Genomic DNA, 7,784 nt, shown 5'->3' with positions numbered 1-7,784 from the left:
ACCAGCGCCTCATGAGCAGGTTTCGGGGTTAGGTTGCCTTGCTCAAGGGCACCTCGGCAGTGCACAGGAGGTGAAACTGGCACCTCTCCAGCTACCAGTCCACACTCCATATTGTGGTCTGCGGGACTTGAGCCAGCGAACCTCCGGTTCCCAAGCCAAGTCCCCGCACGTTGATTACTGCCGCCTCAATTAGATGCCACTAAATCCTACACACTGGTCCTTTAAAGTTGATATGACGAAATATCCTGCAAATGTGGAACATCGTTTCATCCATGTTTCTGTCCAACTCAATCTATGTCCAATGTTCACTCTCCTTTTAGCTATGTTACAGTCTCCAACAACTCCAGAGGGAAATAGGTGTCTCATTAGCTGCTAAATGATCCACTATGTTCACCAGCTAGTTGCTAACTTTGTCTGTCCACCATTGGGTTCTGGCAGCATACATTGATAAACCCACTGTATGTTGCCATATAGCATCTTGCAAATTATTTAGATGGTTCAATTTAAAAAAAATCTATTATTTTGTTGTTTTTCACTAAACAACAAAATAAACTTCGTGTGTCTAGTGGTGTGTTTGATACCAGAGTAAAAATGTTTAAATAGTGGCTTTAAATAGAGTGATTTAGTTTCCATGGAGGAGGAAATTTCATGAGCTAAGTATACTTTTAGACTCACAATATAACCATTTAGGCAACCACGTCTCGGGAGCGGTTTAGGGTGAGTGTAACAGGTGAACAAGCTGAAATTCATAGAGTGCATTACAAGCAAGCAGTAGTAATGATTGCAGTGGTCAAAGGCAGTGTGCCTCAGTGCTCTGTGTCTCGGGCCTGAGGAGGGGAAGGGCAGGATACATGCCAGCTCCGGGCCGGCCCACAACAGCCCCAGAGAGGCCGTGGGATCCATCTGCTTCATTCCAGCTGTGGCTCTGCACACGCGTTGGAAGTCCACGTATTAAAAGGAGATCCGTTACACCAAACAGGGCTAACAAATGGCAGATGTTGTGAATTTCATTATCCTCTGTCACAACAGAGGGGCTAAAGGGACCCAGAGAATGTTTCCACATGAAAGCGGCATCCCAGCAGAACCATGGGAAACCGCTTCCCACTCTGCGGACTGGATGCAACTGGGATGTTTGGTCTTTCTACATATACACAACAAAAACACAAACAGGCATACAAAGGCAGGCTTTGAACGGTTTATCTGTCTTGCACATGGTTTGACTGAACCGGCACTGGAGATAATACGTGCTGTTTGGATGCCACTGAGCCAGAGCACTACGGTCATTTTAGATATTTTAAGGTGCTGGAACAATTCAGTTTGAGCTGCAAAAATGATATGTTGTGAGTTTTTGGTTGACCTTTTACATGCCAGTAACTGTCAAATGTCCATAGTTTATTAAAAATAAACCACGCCTTGATTTATCAGGTCACAAAAATGTATTCTGCTTTCACATAAATATTTGTCATGGTTTTGTAGCTTTCATATTTGCACTGTTTGAAAACTATGATTTTGAAGTTACTTTGGGTAATTACATCAAACTTAAAGCCTGTGACAAATGCAAATGAACCACCTCCCTCCATATGGATTGATATAAGAATATGGCATGCAGTTTGGTCACAGAAGTAGATTCTTTTCACTCGAAGTTGTCAGAGCGCTGTTCAGATATGACAGATGAAATGTTCGGGGTCATTACAACTGTCAACGCAGAACGGTTTTGAAGATGTAACCAGCCATCACAAGTAAGTCAGACAGAAACTTCAAAGAGGAGAAGCCAATCATTCTGCCTCAGTGTTTTTCTCCCGCCTGCCAGTCTGTCATGGCAACATCTTTGAGCATCAATCACTCACTCCCGTCAAAGCATTATGTGTATGGTGACTCTATTTTTATCTGCAACCAAAACACCTCTTGTGCGTGGCTTTGATTATCAATTTTTAGACTTTGCCACTGCTTCCATGATGTTCCGGTCCTGTGGTCTCCTGACTTCTCAACCAGGTCTATAGATGTAGGTCTGGGCCAATCCCGTGCTGCAATAACCCAATAATACTACATGTTTTAATGTAGAGACTGCAAATAGATTATCCTGCCAGAAAATACCTGATGATAACTGTATTTTGTATAAGTTTTATAGACATTAAAAGTGATAAGAAACAGCATTGTGATAAAGGTCACCACCAGATTCAAACCAGAACATCATGGTTTCACTGTAAGCATCTTGGACCACCGAGTCAACAGGATGACTTACTGAAGTTGTTTGAAGTTGCTGAATGTGTTTGTCTTAGCATCTGCCTTCTCCAATTGTTAGCCACAGTCTTCTCTGATCCAATTATTCTAATGTATATTTCATTGGGCTTGCTTAATGTTTTTGTAGTTTAAGGCCGCCCTCTGCTTTAAGGTACTTATGTATTATTCTGTTTTTGAAAACTCCATTATAAAGGAGGATCTTTTTTAAGGAGGCTGGTCTGATGTGTGACTCTACAGGGGATGCTTGTTGGCAGTTGTCTGTGTGTGCATTTTCATGGAGCACACACATCAAAATGCTTACATGCATCATAAATTTGCAAGTGTGTGTTTTTGTGTGTGTGTATGAGAGCATGTGTGACAGGACAAGCAAAGGTGGGGGGAAGGAGAAGGGAGGGGCGACCGCTGATTTCTGACGATCTGAGCCTTTATTCTCCCCGAGCCTCTGAAGACACTGGTCCTGGGGTAGGAAAAATACACAGGGGAGACGTATTAAAAGCCTGCGAGCTTGGTGACGATCCTCCATCAGATCCTTAGCCGTTTGAAAAGTTCATATAAACTGAAAGACAGCCACTGGGAAATGGTCTTTGCAAACTCAATGAGAATTTATCATCTCAAAACAGGGAGAGGCACCGTTTGAGGTGGAAACTCGCTGCCTCTAATCTCGCACTCCTTCAGAGGTTTATCAGGCACCCCTCCTTTCCCAAAAACCGGTAAAGCTGGGTCCTTATAAACAAGGTATCTCAGCTGTCATCCTTCTTAGCCTGTAGCCCCGTAAAAACAATACAAGTATTGTGAGCTTCTGTTCACTTTTTTCTCCCCTTTGAGGTCCAGTCCTCTGGAAAAGGGTAATTATTTTTTTTAAAAGTTGAATTTCCTGCAGCATTTAATTATCGGTCCATCAAATTAAGTCCCAGATCTTGTGTCATGGCTGTTGTCTGTATGTCCATTGTGTAGTTAAGAGCGATAGTCTGTATAAAATAATCTAAATATAATAATATCTAATAAAATAAATAATTTAAAAATGCAATCTTTAGTAACCCAGTGAGACCAAATAGACCATTTCACATATTTTGTGGGGTTACAAGTTATGTTAAAAAAAGCCCCGTTCAAGAATAGGGCACCCCCTCCCCTCTCAGTCGCCAGTGAGAAATGAGAAGCCTGCTTTGGTCTACCTGTGTCTGAAATCAAGGACCGTACAAGAATTTTGAGTGGTAAATCAGCCACTGTGATCATAAATTGCGTGTGTACTTGAAAGGAACAGGCATAGAGTAAGAAAGGAGAGTGCTTTGTAATGGTCAAAAATGCCTTGGTAAATGCATTCAAAATGAGATCTGAACACAAATTGGTTGTTAACATCCATAGAAATGTTTTTGAGCCTTTATTAACAGTTGGAAGACATTTTTTTTTTTTCAGTTTAGTCTATTTCTCTGATTAAAAACTTTCTTAAACTACTGGTGGTTGGTTGTTTCACAGCCTAATTCAGCCTGCAACAGATAAACTTACAGTCTCCTAAGCTCACGAACAATCAGATCCTTCCCACTGGTTAGGCATAAAAAGACCAACATGACAGTGATTTCCAGGGCCTTGGAAAAGTGGGAGGACACCACAAATCACTGTGAGGGGATGACGATAATTGTCTCATTTAGAGACTGATGCCCACAGGTAAGAGTAATTACGGAGGACCATTATTCTCTCCTGTCTGTGGGTGTGTGTTTGTATGCTGCAGCGGCCAGTGATTCAGGCGGGTGCCAGCAGCAGATTACAAAGGTGTGGCTTTCACACGACATCCAAATGTGACACATAAAAGACAAAAGTGTGGATCAACAGAGGGTGTCTCAGCCCCATTCCGCTACTTTGCTGTCAGTCTGACAGATGGCATGGGCCTGTCTAAGGCCCTGGCAATGAGGAGTGCAGTGGCTTCAAAGGCCCTGTGTAATCTGCAGAAACATCACAGGCTGGGAGAAAGTGACTGTCTCCCAGACACCCGCCCTACTAAGAGGGCGAGCGAGGCGCTAATGAAAGGCAGATAAAGGGATTGCAGGCACAGACAGCGCCTCATGAAAAAAAAGAGAGGGAGAGAAAACATCAGGTAGCCTTGCCTTTTTTCTTCGCCTTTCTTTTTCTTTTAAAGAATCTACAGATAAATGGTCTCGTCAGTCCTTTTGTGTTCCCTGAAAAACAGCAACACACAGATAAAGAGTTATTTTCAAAGCTCTCCTCCCCCATTGAGTGTGACTCAATCCAGACTAAATGGTCAGTGCTGAGTATGGGGTAAAGTTAGTGATGAGGGAGGAAGGATGAAGATTGTGCTTTTTTGTTGGAAATGCCACCAGTTCCTTGGGTTTTTGGTGACTTTGATGTGCCAGTCAGACCTGGCGCTCGCTGACAGCCACAGCATTAATCAGAGGAACTCGGTTCTTTGTCACACTTTGCCGCATTCATTTATGGCACAGGAAGGAGCCACATCCCTTCATTTGGACTAGTCAATTCTTGCTTTTTAGTGACACCTCAGTGCACTGCAGGTTCACATCTTGCTTCTAGGTAACACTGATGCCTGACAGTATCAATATCAATAGCACAATATAGTGCTTTTACTTTCTAGGAAACGGCGGGGTGACGTCAAGCTGTACAACCCCTAACTATATAGAGCATTAAGCTCAAACACAGTGTAGGTTTATTGTGAAAAAACATTTATTATCCTGTAAGTGAAAAAAACACAAGTATTTTAAGTAAGTTTCCTCAACAAACCTGACATGGTGTGATAGGGAATCTGGACAACTAGCAGGTCACTGGAGAAATTCCCTAGTTTACAGTGAAGTAGTATGGATGGGTTCAGCGGAGCGAGCATGGATCAGTCATATTCTGCAGACCCTCGTTCAGCTCTAGACCCGGGGGATTTGTTAGCTGCTCTCGGGGTAACCAGGCCACTCTGCATTTCAGCACATCTGTCTGTTTTTTTCTGACAAGCCACTGGACTGTGTAGGCCTGTCAAAGCTGGTAAGGGCTCATATTTTCAGGGAATACACACAGCCCTGTATTATTAATCCTTTTCAGTGTGTAAAACCACATCACAGAGGTGTGCACCAAAGGAAAGAGAAACAAAGTTTTAACAACCAGGCTAACAAGGTTAAATCATGAAGAACACAAACCAATTTCACTCCATTCAATCAAATACAATATTGTATGAAATCAATATGAACTGTGACCAATACAGCACTAGCCTTTTACAAAAAAACCTGTATGTGTATGTATCAGCCTGTCTTTGCACCCATACAGGGTTTTTTCTTGGTGACATATCTGTTGCAATTAATGGGATTCTGACTCTGATATGGATTAACCTTGCCTTCCAGTGCTGAATCCTCTTAAAGTGAAATGCTTCAGATGCGGCTGCTTCTTATACTTGAGTGGCAGGAAACGTCATTTTTTTGTGCATCTATTTTGGAGAAAGTCTGCCAGCAGTCAGTGTTATTTTTAACATTCATATAAGAACTGCTGACATTTTATTTCATGCTGATTAAGAAAAGTCAACACAAGATTCTGACATACAAAGGATGAGAAAATTAAAATAAACTAAACATCCCTCAAAATTAGTAAGAAGTCTATCACCCCTACCAACTCTGACATTTGTTCGTCCCCTCTTTTCACGAGTGGTTTTCCTGGGTGTTCCCTGTACTGACTGTATAGATTTCTGTGTGTGTAAAAGGTCTGAAAAGTCCACGCCAAAAGGAGTTACTGTCTCCCACAGAAAATGCTGCTCCCACACTGCCTGACACGGCTAGTTTGTATTCAATGTAAATGTGTAAAAGAATCTGTAAAATGTGTTACTGAGATTGTGAATGTGTACAGGAAATCCTGCAATTGTGTGTTTCAGAATCTGTGTTGGTGTAATCTAGATTTGTAAAATATGTTAAAAGAACTAAAAATCCATATTCAGATTTGTGTAGACAAATCTGTAAGTGCGTATATAGATAGACATACATATTGGTTGAGAAGTATGACATTCCAGCCACAGCTGTACTTTCTATTTAGTGCTAATTACCAAATGTCAGCATGCTAAAGCGCTAAACTAAGTTGGTGAACATGGTAACCTTAAAAAGGATGTGATAGAACATATAAAAGAAAAGCTGTAGCTGACACAGCAATGAGTTTGGCTCATAGATACACTCAAGCAGCGCTGCATGGCCTGAGCCCTCTGCAGATGAAGGATGTATCCATAAAGCTCTGGTTTTGAGTTAGGGCAGCATAAATTGTCTGGGTGTCAGCTGCTGTTTTACTTTTAGCTCCGCCAGATTCCTCTCCTCCCCACGCCCAGCTGGGGATACAAAAGTCATTCAAGAGTTGTGTAATTAGCTGGAGTTTAATTAAAGGACAATTTGAAAAAAAAGGCAGACAAAAAGCCAAATTAAAGAGACTTGTAAAACAGAAAATGAAATGCTTAACAAGCTCAGTATCACCATTCAGAGACCTAATTTACATAGCAAACATTTACAGTGAGCATGTTTACAATTTTGCGGGTTCAGTGTTACCGTCACTATAAAGTTGTGATTCTATAATTGAAACATAACATAAGAAACCTTTTAAAGCATGTCAAAATCTTATTCTGCATCACACTTTTTTTAATCCTACACTCTATGCAGACTGTCACACTTTAAACTCTTTATATACAACAATTATAGCCTTCTTCTTCATTAGTTTAATGAAAAATTAAACCAACACAACAATTAAAATCTTTGCAAGAGCTTTTGGGTATACTGTGAACTGCAAATGAGCCATATTAATTAGGCTATATAGTGGACAGTGTAGTTTTCATAAGTTAAGTGCTGTCAAAACAGTGTAAATGTGTCATGCTGTAATTCCAACACTCAGTGAGAATTAATATAAGTAAGAAACAGGAGCCTGTCTACCCTCATTGCAGCTAATTGCCCCGGAGGGAGTCCAAAAAAGCCACAAGCTGTTCTGCTCCTTGTCATCACAGGACTGACTGAAAACTGGTGGTTCCTGTGCTCACAGACTGCACATTTTAAGTAGCATCCTCAGTTATATTGTACCCCTATTTAACAATGTATGCCAAAACAAATGACAAAAACTCAATTTATTTCTATGTTGTTATTTGTAAATCCAATAATTTTGTCTTCCTGTAAAACGAAATGTTACGCGTCCTTATGAAAGCATGAACTAACCAATAATATCATGGCATTCACCTGTCAGTCATTGTTCAACTTGTAGTGACACAAAGCAAAGATTATATATATTATTATTATCATTATTTAGCTAGCTAGCAACAGCATGCGGGCTTTTGGAGCATTTTGGGGGGGTGGACCTCACTGATTACTGTACAAAAACAACAACATTATCAGTGATTTGGGTGAAACTGGACATTTTTTAGACAAAATATTGTCTATTTTTTCCTCTGGTGTCCTCCAGCCTGCTAATGTAGCTGCCATTAGCATGCAACCAAACGGGGCTCAGCAGCCTCCCAGTAAACACAACCTCAGAGACAGACAGAGGCTAGTTTGATGACAGCCGTATTTACACAGTTTCTA

This window comes from Morone saxatilis, unplaced genomic scaffold (assembly GCF_004916995.1).
Source record: "Morone saxatilis isolate NCDOM2014 unplaced genomic scaffold, NCSU_SB_2.0 Contig11, whole genome shotgun sequence".
Taxonomy (NCBI): Eukaryota; Metazoa; Chordata; class Actinopteri; family Moronidae; genus Morone; species Morone saxatilis.
This window is presented reverse-complemented; position numbering follows the sequence as displayed.